Source organism: Aethalodelphis obliquidens, unplaced genomic scaffold, assembly GCF_003676395.1.
Source record: "Aethalodelphis obliquidens isolate GAN/ISIS:26980383/991018 unplaced genomic scaffold, ASM367639v1 scaffold7, whole genome shotgun sequence".
Lineage (NCBI taxonomy): Eukaryota > Metazoa > Chordata > Mammalia > Artiodactyla > Delphinidae > Aethalodelphis > Aethalodelphis obliquidens.
Window position 1 is genome coordinate 39,964,318 of NW_020837951.1, and position 21,831 is coordinate 39,986,148.

General features: G+C 38.2%; 1 pseudogene; it reads left to right on the forward strand.

Moving 5' to 3' along the window:
* The first annotated feature begins 527 nt into the window (after positions 1–527).
* LOC113620174 (ferritin light chain pseudogene) lies at positions 528–9,364 on the forward strand (annotated as a pseudogene).
* Positions 9,365–21,831: the final 12,467 nt, after the last annotated feature.

The following is a 21,831-nucleotide window of genomic DNA, read 5'->3' on the forward strand; positions in this document are numbered from 1 at the left end:
ATTATGTAGCAATAGGTAACTATAGCACTGTGTCTGTACACAGGAGATCTACATTTCACAGAGCACATACTTTGATGTGAATGTTGACTGCTCAATTTCTGTTATGAGAAGAATGTATACACACATAGAGAGATAAAATGTTTATGTATATGTAAATATTATACCTATATAAACTAATCTATATTATCTATAAAATGAGGGGCCTTTGATAATAGCTAACATTTTTTTTCGGTATTTATTATGTTCCAAGAACTGATAAATTCTTGTGTTACGAATTTTCTTTTAACCCTCATAGCAACTCCCTGAGAGAAGTAATGTTATCTCTATTTTATAGATGAGAAAACTGAGGCAAAAACAGATAACATGCTCAAGAGTACTCAACAAGTAAATTTTAGAGTCAAGATTTGAACCCAAGTTCTCAAGTTTTAGATCCCTTACTCTTAGTCACCAAGCTATAGACTGAGGAAGGGGATGAAAACTGAAGCCATTACCTCATGTTCAAGAAGTCAGACAGAAACGTAGCAGGTATGGTTGAAAGAAGACAGGACTTGGAGTCGTAAGTCCAGAGCCTCAGTTATGCAATAAATTCTCCTCTCATCTAGATATAGGTTTGTTTTTAGAAAATGAAGAAGAGCACTGCATATTTTGATTGTTAATTTCTGTACTTAATGATTACCAAAGAATGGAATTTTACCAGGGAGTTATTTGCAATGGCATAAATTACTGATACAAAATCAAATCTTTATTAAGTCTCCATTGCATCAGAAGTCTTTCCCACTCTTCATTTCTTTTTAATCCCTTTTTTGTCTACTCTTGGCCAAAGCTTGAAGCCTAATTTAACATTTGGAAATAAAATAATGAAACAGTCATACCACAGCAATTCCAATGCCTACTGAAATGGAAGCTCTAAATAATTTTTCAGATAATTTAGGCAATTAAAAATATTTACATCATAGATGCAAAGACAGAAGTTACTTGTGTAATAAAATAACTGGTGAGACAAAAGTTTCTGGTCAAGTAGATTTGTTTAAATATGAACACTAATCTGAGTTCTACCCATGCTAAAACCCAGTGACAGGCTGCATACAGCTTCTACAGGGATATTTCAGTGCATTGGATCAAATTCATCCCATAAAATGTGGTATTATTAGTAGTACTAAAAGACAAGAGGGTGACTGTTTTCTTCGGGACATAGATGAAGACTCCAAGATAGACAATATCAAGGACAAATCATGTGGAATAAGATATTATCTCAGTCCTTGGAACATGTCATCCAGGATAGAACAAGAAATAGATTATCAAATACATGAAGCCAGAGCCAGTAAGCAATGAGTGGTAGACGGTTAAAATAGACAGGTTTTAGAAGTAGAGGCACAGATGTAGAAAACAAACAGGGTTACCAGGGGATTGGGGGGGGAGGGATAAACTGGGAGATTGGGACTGAAATATACACACTACTATATATAAAATAGAAAACTAATAAGAACCTGCTGTTATTAGCACAGGGAACTCCACTCAATACTCTGTAATGGCCTATTTGGAAAAGACTCTAAAAAAAAAAAGTGGATATATGTATATGTATAACTGATTCACTCTGCTGTACACCTGAAACTAACACAACACTGTAAATCAACTATACGCCAATAAATTTTTTTAAAAAAATAGGTTTTAAGAACCACAGTCAGGGAGCAGTGTGGATTGGAAAGACCTGGCAAGAAATATTTCTGCATCCTCAGATAATCCTCCCCAAATTGGCTACTGCAAGGGTGAGCATTTAAGAGATCTTTGACCTAAGGAGGACATGAGATTAACAATCTAACCCAATGTGCACGAATTATTCTCCTCGGTGCTATCAGAAATCAGATGGCATCCTAGAGCAAGGATCAGCAGATCTTTTCCGTAAAGGGTCAGATAGTAAATATTTTGGATTTTGTGTACCATACATCTCTGTTGCAACTGCCCATCTGCCGCTGTAGCACAGAAACAGCCATGCACAGTACGTTAATGAATGAGTGCAGCTGTGTTCAAGCAAAACGTTATATACAAAACCAGGAGTCAAGTGAGATTTGATCAGTGGGCGAGAGTTTGCTGACCCCAGTTCTGGGTCAGTGTTCACAGCTGAATGAGTCATGAGGCCTTAAGTTCCAGTTCTCATTGTACTACTTTCTACCTGGGTGAACCTGGGTTCATCCTTTTATTTATATGGGCCACTATATTAGTGAAGGTTCTCCAGAAAAACAGAACTAATAGCATGTGTATACAATGTGACTATATATATTGACAAATATAGATCTAGATATTGATATCTATATCTATATTGATATCTATATATAGATAGAGAAAGAGAGAGAGAGATTTTAAACAACTGGTTCACACAATTATAGAGGCCTGGTAAATTCAAAATCTGCAGGTTAGGCATTATAGAGACTCTAGGAAGCGTTGCAGTTCAATTTCTCTTAAGTCTTCTGGTAGAATTCCTTTTTGCAACAGGGAGGTCAGTCTTTGTTTTATTAAGAGCTTCACCTGATTGGATGAGGCCCACCCATATTATGGAGGATAATCTGCTTTACTCAAAGTCCACCAATTTAAATATGAATTTCATCCAAAAACACCATCACAGGGACTTTCCTGGTGGCACAGTGGTTAAGAATCCGCCTGTCGATGCAGGGGACATAGGTTTGAGCCCTGGTCCAGGAAGATCCCACATGCCGTGGAGCAACTAAGCCCGTGCACCACAACTATTGAGCCCACGTGCCTAGAGCCCACGCTCCGCAACAAGAGAAGCTACGGCAATGAGAAGCCCGCGCACTGCAACAAAGAGTAGCCCCCGCTTGCTGCAAATAGAGAAAGCCCACGTGCAACAACGAAGATCCAACGCAGCCAAAAAATAAATAAAAGAATTTTTTTAAAAACCCAAAACACCATCACAGAAATATCCAGAATAATATCTGACCAAATAACTGGGCATGATGGCCCAGACAAATTGACATGTAAAATTAACCACCTAAGCCATAGTTTTGTCATCTTTTAGTGAGAAATTTGATTTCTCTGAACTATTTTGATACCTTCTAGAGATAACACCCTCAGTTTTTCACATGGTAGGCAGCAGAGGGAAAGAGGCCATTTGCCCAGTCAGATGACACCTAGATAAAATTCTGTCTTCTCTCTCCAACCCACAAGGATGAATGCCAAAAATACATCACTTATATCTGCTTTAGCTAACATATGATAGGTCTGGAACTGACCTATGCTCCCAGTAAGTCCCATGAAATGCTGTTTCATTAAGGGGAGACTTTACTTGCTAAGATTAGAAGCAAAAGAGGGCGGTGGATGAAAAACTGCCCAGGGATATAAAGTTCATGCAAGGGAGCAGGAGAAAGAATGGGTATCCGAAGATGTGCGCTCTGAGCCAACACTAATTCCACAGCATCAGCTTGTAATTCAGGGAGCCAAACTGCTGGGGGGGGGGTTCCCCCCTTTTTTTTCCCCCCAAAGAGGGACAAATCAAGGATACTGGCAAAGAAGAGCATTAGTTGTAACAGATAAATTCCTTTTTAGAGGTGATCTCTCAAGTGATTTGGCTCAGTGTAGACTATGATTTGGCTGCAAAAACCATAAACTAGGGCCTTTCATTCCAGGTCCCTCCTCAAATACCCATGATAGGTAGAAATTTGGCATCAGTAGTTTTTGAAATCTCCCCAGGTGATTATAATATGCAACCAGGGCTGAGGATCTGGAGATGTAGAGAGAATTTAAATTGAACTTTAGTTAAACAGTAAAACAAGCTCTGACTCTACTGGCTGGAGCTAGACAAGGGATACGGATTAGGTGGGATGAGAAGATAAAGAACACCAGGGAGTAAATCAGATGCTTTACACCTGTGCATAGCTAACTGTTACTCAGATAATTCAGACAATCTTACAGCACCTGAACCCTGAAATGCCTTAGCTCTGTTTAAAAAAAAGTAACTGTTCAAGTAACTGAACTCTGAGAATTATGGAAATCATAAAGAAAAAGAAATCTTATTTTTTGAATTAGTTGATTTCATATATACTGTTTCACTTCCATAATATAAACTAGATATCTTTCCATTTTATATTTGAGGAAACTAAGGCTTTAAAAATCTCAGTAATTTTCTCAAGGTCACTTATTAAGGGTGTGGTAGGCAGCATAATGGCTCTTAAAAATGCCCTCACCCTAATCCCTAGAACCTATTAATATGTTACCTTACATGGAACAAAAAGACTTTGCAGATATGACTGAAGTTATAGACCTTGAGATAGAAAGATTATCCTGGATTATCTCATGGAACAAATCTAATTGCATGAATCCTTAAAAGCTGAAAACCATTCCCAACTGTAGAAAGAGAAAGAGAGAGATGTCCTAATAAAAGCAGGATTAGAGAGATGCAACATTTCGGGTTTTGAAGGTGGAGAAAGGGGACTCTGAGTCAAGGACTGCAAGTGACCGCTGGAAGCTGATAAAGTCCAGGGAACAGAAACACCCCTAAGAGCCTTCAGAAAAGAATGTAGCTCTGCCAACACTTTTTTTTTTTAAAACATCTTTATTCGAGTATAACTGCTTTTCAATGGTGTGTTAGTTTCTGCTTTATAACAAAGTGAATCAGCTATACATATACATACGTCCCCATATCTCCTCCCTCTTGTGTCTCCCTCACACGCTCCCTATCCCACCCCTCTAGGTGGACACAAAGCACCGAGCTGACCTCCCTGTGCTATGCGGCTGCTTCCCACTAGCGATCTATTTTACATTTGGTAGTATATATAAGTCCATGCCACTCTCTCACTTCGTCCCAGCTTACCCTTCCCCCTCCCCGTGACCTCAAGTCCATTCTCTATGGCCGCATCTTTATTCCTGTCCTGCCCCTAGCTTCTTCAGAACCCTTTTTTTTACATTCCATATATATGTGTTAGCATACAGTATTTGTTTTTCTCTTTCTGACTTACTTCACTCTGTATGACAGTCTCTAGGTCCATCCACCTCACTACAAATAACTCAATTTCGTTTCTTTTTATGGCTGAGTAATATTCCATTGTATATATGTGCCACATCTCCTTTATCCATTCATCTGTCGATCCTGCCAACACTTTTACTTTACCCAATTGAGATCAATGTCAGACTTGTAAGGTAATAAATTTACATTGTCTTGAGTCACTAAATTTGTGGTGATTCATATGAAAGCAGTAGAAAACAAATACAGAGGTCCTACAAAAGCCTGTCTATGTATTTATATTTAAGTATTTCTAAAATTAATTTAACCTTGTGATTGACAGCAGCAGCAGCAGCTTCCAAGGGATCCCACCACACACCTGAGTCAAAAGCAGCTTAATACAAAGCAGTGACAGCAGCAGGTCACTGCCCCACAGTTGGGGTAGAGGGGGACTTGATCTACTGTAGCAGCAGCATAGCCTGAAGGGGAACCCATCCTCCTGTGGCACTAGTCCCATCAACACTAGACTAATCTGCTAGCATCTGCTGTGCCAACAGGCCCAACGTATACAAGCCCTCCAACTCAGTAGCATTAAGTGATCCAGGCTCAGTGTTTCCTGAAACTCATGTCCAATGACACTGGAAAGCTCAGAAAGAGACTGACATAAATACATTTAACTTGTTTTTGACAACAGTGCAAAAGCTATCAAGGAAGAATAGACTTTTCAAAAAAATGGTACTGAAACAGCTGGACATCCCTCGACCAAAAAAAAGTGAACCTTAACCTAAACCTCCACACCTTATACAAAAATTAAATCAAAGTGGATCATAATCTTAAATGTAAAAGCAGGACATTTTTAGAAAAAAACATAGGAGAAAATCTTTGGCATCTAGAACTAATAAGTCTTAGACTTTACACCAGAAGTATGATCAATAAAAGCAAAAACTGATAAATTGGATCTCATCAAAATGAGTTAAAAATGCTTCATAGAAGATCCTTTTAAGTGGATGAAAACTAAAATTACACACTGGGAAAACATATTTGAAAATCCCATGAGACAAATGACCTGTATTTATAATATACAAAGAACCCTCCAAACAACTTTAAAAAATCCAATTAGAAAATAGGCAGAAGACAGGAACAGACATTTCAGGGAAGAGTATATACACATGGCAAATAAGCACATGAAAAGATGTTCAACATCATTAGCCATTAGGGAAAAGCAAATTAAGACCATAATGAGATATCAGAGAAAAACCAAAGTATAGTGACAACATCAAATGCTGGCGAGTACGTGGAAAAATTATATCATATCACTGGTGGGAATATAAAATGGTTTAGCCACTCTGAGAAACAGCTTGACAGTCTCTTTTAACCCTAAAAGTAGATTCACCCTACAACCCAGTAATTGTATTCTTGAGCATTTATCCAAAAGAAACAAAAAATTAAGTTCCCACAGAAACTTACACAAAAATGTTCATAGCAGTTTTATTTATAATAGCCCAAAACTGGCAACTACCCAAATGTCTTTCAATGGGTGAATGTTTAAACAAATTGTGATAAAATCTTATGATAGAATACTACTTAGCAACAAAAAGGAACAAATTATTAATATATGCAAAAATTGAAATGAACTTCAAGGGAATGATGCTGAGGGAAAAATTTTAAAAAGCCAATAAAGTAATTCATGATTATGTTTACATATTATTCTTAAAATAACAAAACTGTGGAGATGGAGGACAGATAAGAAGTTGCCAAGGGTTAGAGATGGGGGAAGAAGGTACAGCGGGGGAATTTTGTGAGGTTTTTGTGGTCCCAGTACAAATAATACAGCAATCTTGGTTTTAATCCCTAAAGATTTTCAAAAGCAATTCCTAATAAGAGGTGTCCAGATATTTAGCAGTGGCAGCAGATTAGAGGTATAGCTCCCCAACATGACAACTTCAAAAGAGATCATACTAACTCAATGCATACGTTAGTTTTAAAAAGGCCAGTCGCAATACTTAAATGGTATATATCTTAACGATATTATTCTGGGTATCCAGCTATACCAGATGGACTAGCAGGATTTTCTGTACATTCAATCTTATTTAAAACAGTAAATCTTATAATAAAACAGTTTAAAAAAAAGAAAAAAACAAACCTCAACTACAGTTGGATATTCTCCTAGGAAGACGAGGTTAAAATAAGTAGCAGAGGTTCAAAAGCTTAAGCAGTGGCACCTAAATTTGGCTTCACATTAGAATCATCTGAAGCACTTTTTAAAAACCCTCACACCAACGGTTGGTCATCCTAGACCAATAAAATCATTTAAAATATCCTCAGACGATGCCAACGTCTAGCCAGAACTGAGGACCAGCGGACTAAGCAGAGGGGACGTTTCTACAAAGATCTCTTAACAAGTCCTTTCAACCCAGTCAGATTTACCTCCCCGCAAAGGGCTAAAGAAGGCTAGATGTTGTCCATACTTGCTTAGCTTCAATTAGCACTTGTGACTTGCCCAAAACCTAGATCATGTTTCCCCTAAATTTCATGTTATTCCCTACGTTTTTCAAACCCAGGGCTAAGGGGTTTGCCAGGATGAGATTTCAAGTGCTCACACAGAAGTCCCTGGCAAACCAGGACAGCGGTCACTCTACACTGAAATGTAAAGCATCCTAAATAACCCTGCCACTGCTCCCAGAGACCAGTCTGTGCCAACCAGTGGAGAAAAGGCATTCTCCATTACTACCACGGCAAATGCTGCCGTACTTGCCTTGGCCGGTCCCTATCTTTTCCAGGCGCCAATCCCCTTCACCTGCTGGTGGACGCTTTGGCCAGCTGACAATGCAGATATTTTCAAACTTCAAGGTGAATACAAATCATCTGGAGGGCCTGTTATAACAGAGATCACTGAGCCCCACCAGAGTTGCTGATTCCATAGGGCTGGGACAGGGCCCTGAAACTTGAATATCTAACACATTATCAGGGGATGCTGGTAAGGCTGGTCAGGTTGTTACCGAATGCAGGTTTGTGTGTCTGAAGCACAGTGAGGCCAAACAAACCTAAAGGTTGGAGTCTGGAGCAGAGAAAGGTTTACTGCAAGGTCGAGCAAGGAGAGGGGTGGCCCGTGTTCCAAAACCCCGGGAAATCTCCAAAGGGTTTCAGCAAAGCATTTTTAAAGGCCAGGTGAGGGAGGGGCGTTCCTAGGGCATCTGATCAGCTCGTGCACAATTCTCTGATTGGTTGATGTTGAGGCAATAGGGCAGGTAACATTATCCATCCTTAGGTGCTAGAAGGTCTGGGGGCTACGTGCTCATGATCATCAAGGAGTTAATTTCTTCCATTTGGTGGTGGTTTTTAGCATCTGAAAACTCAAGAAATATGCCTGAGATACTATTATCTGAGTACTTCAGAGAGGAACTACAGCAGAGGATATGGGGGATGGGTCTGTCCTAGGAAGGCCCCAGAGGGTACTGCTTAGTTACGAGGTGACCATACTTTGAGAACCACTGTTCTAGTGGCTGGGAATGTTAAGAAAGCAATGTTAGAATCCCTTCCCAGGTCTAGATTCCAGTATCGCCAGCTATTTTGGTGGGGGGAAGGGTAAGTTTTGTCCTTGGTTGCATTACTTGTTCATTTATATCAAAGCCTATCTGAGGCAGTGCGCTCGGCGGTCCTGCATATCTTGTCTTTTGCTTCAACAGTGTTTGGAATAAACAGACCGAGGGATGCTCCTTGCTCCAGCCCCCGACCACCCTCCAACCTTTCTTCCCGTCACAACCTTTAGAATCAGCCTCTCTTCTACCCTCAGCCACTCAGCTATCCTCGGCCTCCAGGACAGGCCAACACCGTTTTTTGAGCTTAGCTCCTTATCACTGATCAACCACGAGCTCCCAGACTCGTCAGAATTATTCCACCGTGGTGGAGGCCACCATCCACCGCCTGTTCAACATGCATCTGTCGACACTTACCTCTCTCTGAGCTTCTATTTCGACAGCAACAATGGGACTCTGGACGGTGTGGGCCACTTTTTTCGCCAATTGGCCGAGGAGAAGTGTGAGGGCGCCCAGCGTCTCTTGAAAATGCAAAACCAGTGCTGTGGCCGCGCCCTCTTCCAGGATGCGCGGAAGCCTTCTCAAGATGAGTGGGGTAAAGCCTAGGACGCTGTGGAAGCCGCCATTCTCAGGGAGAAGAATCGGAACCAGGCACTATCGGATCTGCGCGCCCTGGGTTGCGCCTGCGCAGACCCCACCCTACGACTTCCGGGAGAGCTGCTTCCTGGAGGAGCAGGTGAAACTCATCAAGAAGATGGGCGACCACCTGACCAACCGCCGCAGGCTGGCTGGTCCGCAGGCTGGGCTGGGCGAGTATCTCTTTGAAAGGCTCACCCTCGAGCAGGAACAGAAGTCTCTGAAGTCCTGCGGCCTCTGAGGAGCCCCTCTGGCGTCAGAGCTTTTCCTGAAGCCCCGCTCTGCAGCCACTGGGCAGCTTTTTAACCGCCCTTGACCCCTCTCCCAAGCCTTGGACCAAATGGAAACAATAACGCTTTTTGCAGGGGGAAAAAAAAAAAAACCTTTTTGAAAAAACAAAATAAATAAGAAGAAAAATAGATAGATAGAGAGATACACGTTCTTTTAACATACAAATTGCCCCACTTTATCTGTGTGAAATAAGTTTGTTCCCGTTTTGGGCTGGTTCTCAAGCTTTGCTGCTTGTTTGAATTACCTAAAGAGCTTTTAAGGAAAACATTGGTGTCTGGGCCCCAGCCCCAGAGATTTTCATTTAGTAGATCTAGGGAGGAGCCTGGGCACAGGGAGGTCGCAGAGATCCCCAGGTGATTCTAATGTGCAGCAAATTTGTGAATCACCTCTTGGCTTCAATCCAGCTAGTGATCAGATATTAAATCTAAGACACATGGGCTAGTGCGTGAGCTCTGTTGCTAGGTGTATTCCATTTTCTTCCTCCTGGAAGATTCGTGCCAGGGAAAATGATTGATAGTTGTGTTACTTCTCCGAAATGGATTGAAATTTCCAATTAGCTTGAACAGGGGAGGGTGAAAGGGTGAATGCAATAATGTGTATCATTTACGTATTGCCCTATGTGTATGGCTAGAAGCTTTTGCAATTGAGCTCTGCTCCACTCTTCATGCTAATGGTAATGCTTGTCCTCCTAATGCAGCTGTAAACTTTATAAGCCCATAGGTAGACAGCATCACTAAATATTTACCCCTCCCCACTGGCCCACTCTCAAGCTTCACTCCCCTTCCCCAATACACAAATGTACATCAATGCGCTTGAGAGCAATATAAACATTATTGACCTTCAATTCTTCTGCTTTGCAGCTTCCCTCTTATCAGGAGATGTCAGCATTTAGTGCAACGACAAATGCTTGCCTCTTGGTGAGTAATGTAGACAATGCCTCCAAGAGACAAATAGCCCTTAGGGAGGGGGAAAAAGTCTTTCAAAAAGGTTGATGCCCAGAGGAGGCATTTTCAGTCATCTCAGCTTAGAGGTCAAGTATCCAAAATAAAAATGGTTAAAAAAAAGAAGAAAGGAAGGAAGAAAAGAAGGAAACAATTTTCTTATCTCATTGTAATAAGGCAGTTTTCCTTAAAAAAAAAAGACTTAAACCTTAAATTCTCTTTCCTAATCAAAATGTGCTTTTCCATCTTTAGACTATTCCTCCTAATCCTGTATTATTCATGATGTTTGATTCTTGAAATAGCACATGGCTGAAAACAGAAGCTAACCTATTGTCCACTGTGAATTAAATCTTCTTTTCCTAGGACCCGTCTACAATGTACAATTTGGGGTTTGCCAACATAATTATTTGCTCTGGAATAAGTTACAGCGTTTTGCCTTTTCAATATATACTTATACAACCTATTGTTAACACAATATAGTTAATATAGTCAATATAGTAAATACAACTATAACACACATGATATGATGCCACTTTGGTGATTTTCTTCATCCATGTAATTCTGAAATTTGACAGTATATTTTTCATATTCTAATGAGCTGAGTATTACCTTTGCAAGGATAGAAAAATAAAATAAATTCATAATATTCTTGTGTGGTTTGTCCCTGGGGTGGATTACCATAATGGGGGGATATTTGAGCCTTTCCCCAAGTCATTAAAAAATCTCCAGCAAGCAGCCCCTTGTCCTCTCCAGGGAGAGGGGCAAAGGATCTTTAATCATAATAATCCTGGGGGGAGAAATCTCGGAAATAAGACATCTGCTTCTGTGCCTTGTTGTTTTGCAGAATAGCAACGATTGCTTTAGCAGCTTCTATTGCCATATGTGTACAATAAGTAAATGAACATAAAACTGAATGAACGCATAAAAGAAGGATAAACCCACCCAGCTTAACAAATCCACTCTCTCACCTGCTGTGCCCTGAAACATGAAAGAAAGAATCACGGGATCATAAGGATTAATAAAATAACAGTCTCTCTTAACAATATTGACAGGAGGTATAAGGATAATTTGTCTGATGTGGGACCAACAGCTTAACTGCTTAATTCTTAATCCTGCCCGCTTCCACCACTTTCCTCCTAATCAGGGAATAAAAATTACCTATACATTTGCGTTAGAAGAAATCAAAAGTCAGTAGTCCAAACATTTTTTTAAAATTTTGTTTTCTGTCCAGTTGGAAATGAAATACATGATTGAATTTTCTTCATCATTCATATAGTCAATGTGGAAAACATCAGGGCTGTGAATTTCAATATAGTAAGAGAAATTTTTAAATTGGTCTTCCCAAACCACTAATAAGTAACCGATATTGTATATAATGCTAAAATCTTAGAGACTGAGTTTGATATTTTAGAAGTTCTGAAAACATTAGCTAATTTCTCCTCATCATATTTCTCATGCCTCAAAGCTGGGTATTACTTTTTTAAAATAAATTTATTTATTTTTATTTATTTATTTTTATTCTGGCTGCATTGGGTCTTCCTTGCTGTGCACCGGCTTTCTCTAGTTACGTCGGGCAGGGGCTACTCTTTGTTGCGGTGCAAAGGCTTCTCATTACAGTAGCTTCTATTGTTGTTCCACAGCTCTATGGGTTCCTTTTTAGGTCCTAGGAAGAACCCTAAAAATTAGTTCATGTAATTATATGTTTTTTCAAAATTGTCAAAAGAGATATTTTAATCAGGTAAGACCAGCGTCTCTTTCTTTGCCAATTTTCCCTCTATCATATTCTGCTATGTTGGATCATCTTGGAATGGCCACAGGCTTTTTTGAAATCTGGCTAAGGAGATGTTTTAGGTGAGGCTATTATGTGATTTTCAGACATCACCATATGTAATTGACTATATACTATCCCATTACAGGAATAACTTCCAGTACTCCTACTGACTACTATACTGACTTAACTATCACAAGACACAGAAGCATAAGGACAAAAACCACCTTATAGTATAGCCATGTCGTGCACTTCACAGCTCTCAAAGCATGTGTGTTTGAAGAAGAAAAAAAGAACTGAAAAGTATAAAGCCAGAAGCTATTCTGTGGAAAATTATTTCAATCATCAGGCATGTGAAAGGTAAGTCAATGATTCAGTTCTCATCAATGATTAGTCAAAACAGAAATTTTCTTCTGTCAAGGATATACTCCATCAATAACAGTGTGTGTGTGTGTGTGTGTGTGTGTGTGTGTGTGTGTGTGTAATGGAATGGTGTGAAAGAGTATTTTATCAGAATTCCTGTAATGCACAAACCTATAGCAGTACTGAAATCAGTAATGCATTTCTAATAGTAAATATTTAGGAAGAAGTAATCCATAGAGATTTTCTCAAATTTAACAATGAAAATTAATGTGACATTTTCAATAATAAATTGTGAAGCTGAAATAAACTTTTCTAAACTATTAATAACTACAAACAAATTCTAATCAACCATGTTAAAAGAAATCTATGTCTATAAACTACAAAGTTTATTTCTTAAAATTTTATTTCTAAAATACACAAACTGTCATATGAGGAGGCAATTGAAGAATATATAGCTAAAAGAGTGGGGGAAAAGTTTTATAGAGATACATCTGGCAGTAGTTAATTTTTAAATGTCATTTTTCTAGATTTTGTGATACCTATCGTATTGATATTTGACAGCATTTAAAAAATTGTAATTTTAAGATTTGCTACTTCCAGGTAGAATAAAATATTTTGAAGCCAAACAACATTTCCACTGAGAAAAACAAAAACAGCCAAATAAAATAGCCAGCATTCAATCAAAATGTTCTAGACAAACCAAGAGATAGAATCATATGACTAAAATTCTAAGAAAAGAACAGATAATACAAAAATATATAAGATATTGTGTATCTTTATCAGGAAAAGTCTTTATCAAGAAAAGACTTTTAAATCATCAGAATTAATATTTTATTTGTATATTTTATTTATATATAGATATTTATATTTTTATATATAGAACTTAAAGCCCTAGTTAAGGCAGTGACAATAGCAGTAGCAATGGGAGTGAAAAGAAATGGTTATATTCAAGCATATTTTGTCAGTAAACGTCCAAGATCAGATGTCTGACTGGCATACATGGGACGGATAGAAAGAGTGGGAAAAATTAAAGTTAACTTTAGAGGTTCTAGTGAAGATGGGGTTGCCATCACCCAACCCAAGGGGTTGGGATCATCCCCAAGGTCTAGGAGACTCAAAGGGAAGGTCATGGTCGGAGGAAAAGATAATTGGTGGGAAAATAAAACTCCCAGTATCTCCATCTCCTTATACCAGCTTTGTTCTTCTGCTCATACACATAGCAGCATTTCATTCAAGGGGAAAGTCATTGATCTGATTGGTCAAATTAAACAACGTAGTTCAAGGTACATTTACAGTGGGTAGTTCCTCCATAATTTAGAAAGTCATGTTCACAATTTCCCTCTTCATACACCCTGGAACACACTAGCCATTCCTCCAAAGTTTCCACTCCATACAGCGGACCAGAGATGACATTAGCCCAGAATTGAGAGCTTGGCATGAGATGGTGTCAGCCCCACGTAGAGCTCTGGCATAAGTTATAACCCAACCCAGCTCTACAGAGAGCTCTGCATGGAATCTTGGGAGTAAACTCAGCCATAATAATGTGATTCTGTTTTTCACTTGATTTTCTTCCTTGCTTAAACTTTCCTTGGCCACTCTGACAAACAAACTTTCAGGCATTCCTGGGCCACTCACTAACTTTATTCCATTTAATGTCATTCAGATTCCCAAGAAAATTACTAACAATAAGGAGGGAAATTTGGAACATGGTGAGTTTTAGATGCCTGAAATATACAGGTAATTGAATCCAGGAAGTAGCAAATTATCTGGATCTCAAATAGGCCAGTAGAATAGCAGACTAAGCTCAATTTAATGTACTCTTACTGGAGACACACGTAAATTCTGGGTGAATTTTGAAAAAGTTAAAAGCACATAGCTGAGATTAAAAGAAAGAAAGGAACACCTGCATGTTTCAGAAAGTAACAGAGAAATTAAATCCAGAGAAAGAAGAGCGGACTGATGTCTGTGGGTTCCGTTCCTTAGTATAGGTCTTATGTAAATAGGGGCTGGAGCTAGAAATCTAACATTACCTTGAGGCCAGGAATTTAGATTCAGGATGGAACAATATTGAGAAGTTGGTACAGATATCCTACAGAAATTTCATGAGGAACTGCTTAGTCCATTAAAAGGGCCAAGGGAGGTGGTGAGGAAGATTGATATCTCTTGAAAACCTTCAGGTAGAGAAAAACATCAACACCTCTGAAAAGTAGGCCTGTCCTTCCCAGAGTGGTGATGGCCAGGTTGTCACTAACCTGTAAGGCCCTGTATGAATCAGAAACTGCAAGGTGAGTAATGCAAAGGAAAACAGGTACAGGACGGGTATGGCAATAAATCCTAGGACCCCAATCAGAGACAAAATTAAAACCACTCTAAAGGGAAATTTTAACAAACCAGAGCAGATAGTATCCTAGCCAGAATAGAATAATAATTCTAAGGAAGTTACTTTAGTTATTTAAATAATATTCAATGCATTTCCATGGCCAGGCCATTTTGAAGAATTCTAAAACATATACAAACAATTCATTTACATCTTACATATCCCACCATCCAGAGCAAAATTCACTTAAGAACTGTACTGGTGGAAACTGGGCAGCACTATGGAAAAAATAAAAAGGTGTTTACCATAAAAAAAGTGAAGGTAAGGGGCTTCCCTGGTGGCGCAGAGGTTGAGAGTCCGCCTGCCAATGCAGGGGACACAGGTTCGTGCCCCGGTCAGGGAAGATCCCACATGCCGCGGAGCGGCTGGGCCTGTGAGCCATGGCCGCTGAGCCTGCGCGTCCGGAGCCTGTGTTCCACAGCGGAAGAGGCCACAACGGTGAGAGCCCCGCGTACCGCAAAAAAAAAAAAAAGTGAAGGTAAGAAAGATAATGTCTAATTTTTAATTATCCTGTAGTTTATTTAAATCTTTTGGAACCCCAAAATAGAGAAAACCTATGAGGAAATAAGATTTAAATATTTAGAGATTTATCAACTCATCTATAAAAGCTTTATTAATCTCTTCTTTTAATAACATTCCTGAGAGGTATAAATGTGTCTAGTGATAGGGTTGAATAAGCCTGAGAGAATTTCAATTGTTTACTATTCTTGGTCAGCTATTAAGACCTTTCAGGAGCATCTTGATTTTCATGGCATCATCCAACAAAAAGCAGGATATTTTACAGAAAGTCCTGGTCCACTTTTTGGCTTGCTTTTGTGTTTATGTTTTTGCTTTTTTCATATTGGGTGTTACATTAGGCTACCTATGGTATACTCCCTCATTCATGCATGCATTCATTCAAACAATATTTATTGAGTTGAGATATTTAATTAACACTCAATAAATGATGCTTAGATGAATGAATGTGCTTTTTATCAAAGTAAGTGTAAGTACCGAGAAAAATTACAGAATGTATGATCCCAGCCCCACAAAAGCTTATAATTGTGTTGAAGATATAGCATATGCTGATGAAATAACTAATATATCATATTGGATAGTTTCTAAGTTCAAAAATGAATTTTTATAAATAATCAGAGCCTAAGGAGGACAAAGAAGGGACAGTTCATTAGGGGTTGAATATATCAATAAATGTACATTTGAGATGAGATTTGAGATTGACCTTAAAGAAAGAAGAGGACTTAGATATATGAATAGGGAACGAAAAAGGCATGGTGATAGCATGTGCATAGATAGTGTGGCCAATATTTATGTTCTTCATTAAAGATAGTCATAGATAACCCAAATGTAACTGTTTCCATGGGTCCATTCTCAGTATCCAAACAAAATGGCAAATCCTATCTTAGTAACACTAATGAAAAACACAGTCTTTAACAAAGAGATTGTGAAGGAAAGGGGGAGAGAAAGGCTTGCATCCCACACCACACAACAAAACTTATTTAATTATTTGTTTAATTTTCTCCCTCTGCAAATTTCCTCTCCCTCTCTCTGCACATCTCTCCTCTCTCACATCCGGCCACACTCTACCAGCCATCTTTCCAGATCTTTCCAGATCTCTCCATCCTAGTTTCATTATGCCACAATTTAAACATCTCACAGGTCTCCAGGATGCATCCTCATCACTTATTCCACAAAGACAAACAAAGGACACTTCTCAGGATCACATTTCTTTGAGGGAAGAGGTGATGAGGAGTGATTATAAATAATATAAGGTGAAGAGCAGTGACTTAAAATACCATTTTTCCTCTTAGAATGTGAATACAGGGAACTTTGGGAAACTAGAAAATCTAGAAAGGATTCATTGATAATTATTTATTTTCAATGAATAAAATAAAATATAATAATAAGGCTAAACTCTGACAGATTAACTTTTTCAAAAGTTGCTTTCACACACCTTCACTATTGGGATGTTTGATAAACACATCTTTCCTTCTTTACTTTTTTCTTTCTTTGCAGATACTGGCACCAAACTTTCAAACAATAAGAACCTGCCCATAAGTCCCTTGCCAGGCAAGATTAAGGTATAACAATCCAAACAGATTTTTGAATAAGATAACTGGTTGAAAGCACAGGAAAAGAGCTGGGTTGCTCTTTTTCAACAGTCATATAATGAGTAATATGGGAATTGGTTTAAAAAGTCTCTCTCCATGAGGGGATAAGGTTAAGATTAGACCTTTTGAGGCCAGAAGAGCAAAATAACTACAACAACCCACATATTTTCAAGAGCGGATGTGAAAATATGGATGTGAGGGATTGGTTTTTCCCATTATTTTTTCAGCAACCCAACTGGTGTCTTTATTAAATGACATAAGAGAATATGGTGTGGCTGAGAAGGCTTAGATTTCCTTAGCCCCAAGTCAGATACTCTCAATTTACTGTCCACTCAAATTAAAAAGATAATTTTACAAGAGGAAACTGGATACAACTGAGTGTACTTTTATTTCAACCCTTTACCTGAATTTTTTGTTTTGTTTTCAATTCTCCACTGAAGTGCCTACATTAAAATATTTTTACAAACATTTCATTAAGTTGAAGTATTCATTCAGTATATTCATTTACTATAATTTGGAAAAGCCAAATCATTTAGCCAAATTCATTTCTATATTGCCACAGCAGTGTATTGTGAACTAAATGATACTTGGCAGTTCTTTACTCAGATACTAACACAGTTAGAAGGCAGAACAAGGATACCTACCCAGTCAGGGAAGGAAAGGTCACTTAGCCTCTGTAGCTGTCTTAGGTCTCTTATTATCACATTAATAAATTGAAGACTAAAAACCATATGATCCTCTCAATAGATGCAGAAAAAGCTTTTGAAAAAACTTCAATATCCATTCATAGTAAAAATTCTCCAGAAAGTGGGCATAGAGGGAACACACCTCAACATAATAGAGGCCATATATGACAAGCCCATAGCTAACATACTTAATGGTGAAAAGCTGAAAGCATTTCCCCTAAGATCAGGAACAAGACAAGGATGCCCACTCTCACCACTTTTATTCAATGTAGTTTTGGAAGTCCTAGCCACAGCAATAAGACAAGAAAAAATTAAATAAATAAAAGGAATCCAAATTGGAAAGGAAAAAGTAAAACTGTCACTGTTTGCAGATGGCATGATACACAGAAAATCCTAAAGACAGCATCAAAAAACTATTAGAGCTCAAAAATGAATTTGGTAAATTTGCAGGATACAAAATTAATATATATAAATCTATTGTATTTCTATATACTAACAATGAACTATCAGAAAGAGAAATTAAGGAAACAATCCCATTTACAATCGCATAAAAAAGAATAAAATACATAAGAATAAACCTGCCTAAGGAGGTAAAAGACCTGTACCCAGGAAACTATATGACACTGATAAAAGAAATTAAAAATGACACAAACAGCTGGAAAGTTATACCATGGTCACGGATTGGAAGAATTAATATTGTTAAAATGACCATCATACCCAAGGAAATCTATGGATTCAATGCAGTCTGTATCAAAATATCAAGGGCATTTTCCACAGACCTAGAACAAATAATTTTAAATTTTGTATGGAAACACAAAAGATCCTGAATAGCTAAAATAGTCTTGAGAAAGAAGAACAGAACTGGAGGAATCATGCTTTCTGGCTTCAGACTGTGCTACAAACCTACAGTAATCAAAACAGTACGCTACTGGCACAAAAATGTAGATCACTAGAACAGAATAGAGAGCCCAGAAATAAACCCATGCACTTATGGTCAATTAATTTCTGACAAAGGCAGCAAGAATATGCAATGGAGAAAAGTCTGGGCTTCCTTAGGGATGGTTTCATCAATTAATTTGTTTTCTTAAATGGTCCATACTTTTCCATGTCTTTGTATGCCTTGTGATTTTTTTGGTTGAAAATTTGGCATTTAAATATTATAATGTGGTGTCTATGGAAATCAGATTCTCTCACTTTCCCAGGGTTTTCTGTGCTTTTGATTTTTGAAGGCTATAGTAGTCTGTTTGATTAGGGACCTTTCCAAACTAGTTTTGCAATGACTGTATTCCTTATCGTATGTAGGCACTGAAGTCTCTGTTCCTTTAGTTCATGTTTAGCTAATGTTTTAACAGAGATTTCCTTGAATTCCTGGACCTAAAACAAACAAAAACAAATATACACATGCACATCCACATGCACACTCAAAACCACACACCTCTCCCCATTGTGCAGATTGCTGGATCACTCCTTCAGCATTTAGCTGACCTGCACTGAGTTCAGGGTTCAGCCCAAGGTAAATGCTTAGAGGCTTCTCTGGTGTTTTCAGAGCATGCATCTTGTCTTGAGTATGCATGTGGCTTTCTTAATTTCTCTGTACACATGTGTACTTTTTGTAAATTCTAATTTCCCAAAGAATCTCCCCCAACTTTTGCTCCTGGATCTTATGTGGTCTACAGTATTTCAATAAACAGTCTTTTGCCCCAGCCATCTGTGCTTTGTTAGTTCACCTTGCACTTTTTTTGAGCAATGACCGCTGCTTTTCCAGATTGTGTTCCAAGTTAGATAAAACAGAGATAAGCATCTTGTGTCAGTCCCAGACAGATTAGAACAGATACACATAATAATCTGAGAGTAGGGACTCTTCTGCTCCCTCCTGAACCAGGATTGAGGGTCCCATACGAGGAACATGGTCTGCTGCTATTTTAAGACTGTCATTGCATTAAGACTCCACCACTTTAAGACCATCACTACACTAAGAGTGGATGGGGCAAGGGCAAGTAAAAATGCCACAAAGCTTTCCTGCCATTTTCAAGTTGCCTCTTCCCTGGTTCAGTATGTGTTTGGTTGCTGTAAATCTTTGGTTGACTTCAGGACTAATATAAACTCAAAGAACCCCAAAGAACAAGAAACAGTATAATCAAACTCTCAGAAGCCAAAAGACAAAGAATCTTTTCTCCAAAAGGAGAAAGAAAAAAGAAATTTGTTACAAAGAAGCGATCCTCAAAAAGATTAATAGCTAATTTCCTATCTGAAACCACGGAAGCCAGAGGCCAGACATATTTAAAGTGCTGAAAGAAAAAAATTGTCCACTGAGAATTCTATATTTGGCCAAACTGTTTTCAAAACTTAGGGAGAAATTAACACATTCCCAGATGAACAAAGGCTGAGGGAGTTTGTTACAACTTCCTACCACTGCCCTATAAGAAATGCCAAATTGAACCTTCAGGTAGAAATGAAAGGACACTAGACAGCAACTCAAAGCTGTATAAACAAATAGAAATCTCCAGTAAAGATAAATACATGGGCAAATATTAAAGCCAGTATTGTGTTATTGGCTTGTAACTCCACTTTTTATTTCTTACATTATTGAAAAAACAAATGCATAAAGTAATCATAAATCAATGTTACTGGGCTCACAATGTATAAAGGTGTAATTTGTGACAACAGTAATGTAAAGAGGAGGAATGGAACTGTATAGGAACAGAGTTTCTGTATGCTATTGAAGTTGGTTTCAATTCAATTTATATTGTTTTAACTTTAGAATGGTAAATGTAATCTTGATAACCACAAAGAAAATATCAATAGACTACATGCAAAAAGAAATGAAAAGGGAATCAAAAGCATTCACTACAATAAAATCGACTAAGCACAGAAGAAGTCAGTAATGGAGTAAATGAGGGGCAAAAAATGCATAAGACATACAGAAAACAAGCAGGAAACTGACAGAATTAAGTTCTTCCTCATCAGTAATTTTTGAAAAAGTAAGTGGATGAAGCTCTCCAATAAAAACATAAACATTGGCAGAACGGAGTTAAAAAAAACCATAATCCAATTATATGCTGCCTGCAAAAAACTCATTTGATATCAAAAGACACAAGTTGGTTGAAAGTTAAAGCACAGAATAAAATATCCCATACAAATAGTAACAAAAAAGAAAGAAAGAGAGAGAGAGAGAAAAAAAAAGGAAGAAAGGAAGGAAGGAAGGGAGGAAGAAAGAAAGAAGAAGAAAGAAAGGAGGAAAGAAAGAAAGATAGATCTGGGATGGCTATGCTAATATCACACAAAATAAACTTTAAATCAAAAACTGTCACAAGAGGTAAAGGAGGGCACTATATATTGATAACAAGTTCAATCTATCAAAAAGATATAACAACTATAAACATATATGTACCAAACACCCCCCAAATATATGAAGCAAACATTGACAGAATTGAAGTAAGAAATAGATAGTTCTAAAATAATAGTTGGAGATCAATACCTTGCTTTCAATAATGGATAACACATCTAGACAGAAGATCAGTAGAGAGGTAGAGGGATTGAATAACACAGTTAACTAACTAAACCTAACAGCCACATATAGATCACTCCACTCAACAACAGCAGAATACACAATTTTCTCAAGTACACATGGAACTCCAGGATAGACCATATGTTAGGCCACAATACAAGTACCAATACATTTTTAAGAAATTGAATCATATAAAGTATCTTTTTTTTTTTTTTTTTTTTTTTTTTTGCGGTACGCGGGCCTCTCACTGTTCTGGCCTCTCCCATTGTGGAGCACAGGCTCCGGACACGCAGGCTCAGGGGCCATGGCTCACGAACCTAGACGCTCTGTGGCATGTGGGATCTTCCCGGACCGGGGCACGAACCTGTGTCCCCTGCATTGGCAGGTGAACTCTCAACCACCACACCACCACGGAAGCCCCAAAGTATCTTCTTTAGCTACAGTGAAATGAAGGTAAAAATCAATAACAGAACCATTGGTAGCCATTTCCCATCATGCCTGCCACACATGATATAAAGCAATGAAGGGAAAAACCTTGATTTGCTATTTAGAAAAGTGGGAAAGAGGACATACCATTAAAACAGAGTGTGTGCTGTTGCCCATTGTCAGGGATAGAAATAAATTAGCCTCATTTATTCATTAGTGTGTTAATTTCTTGTCAATCAT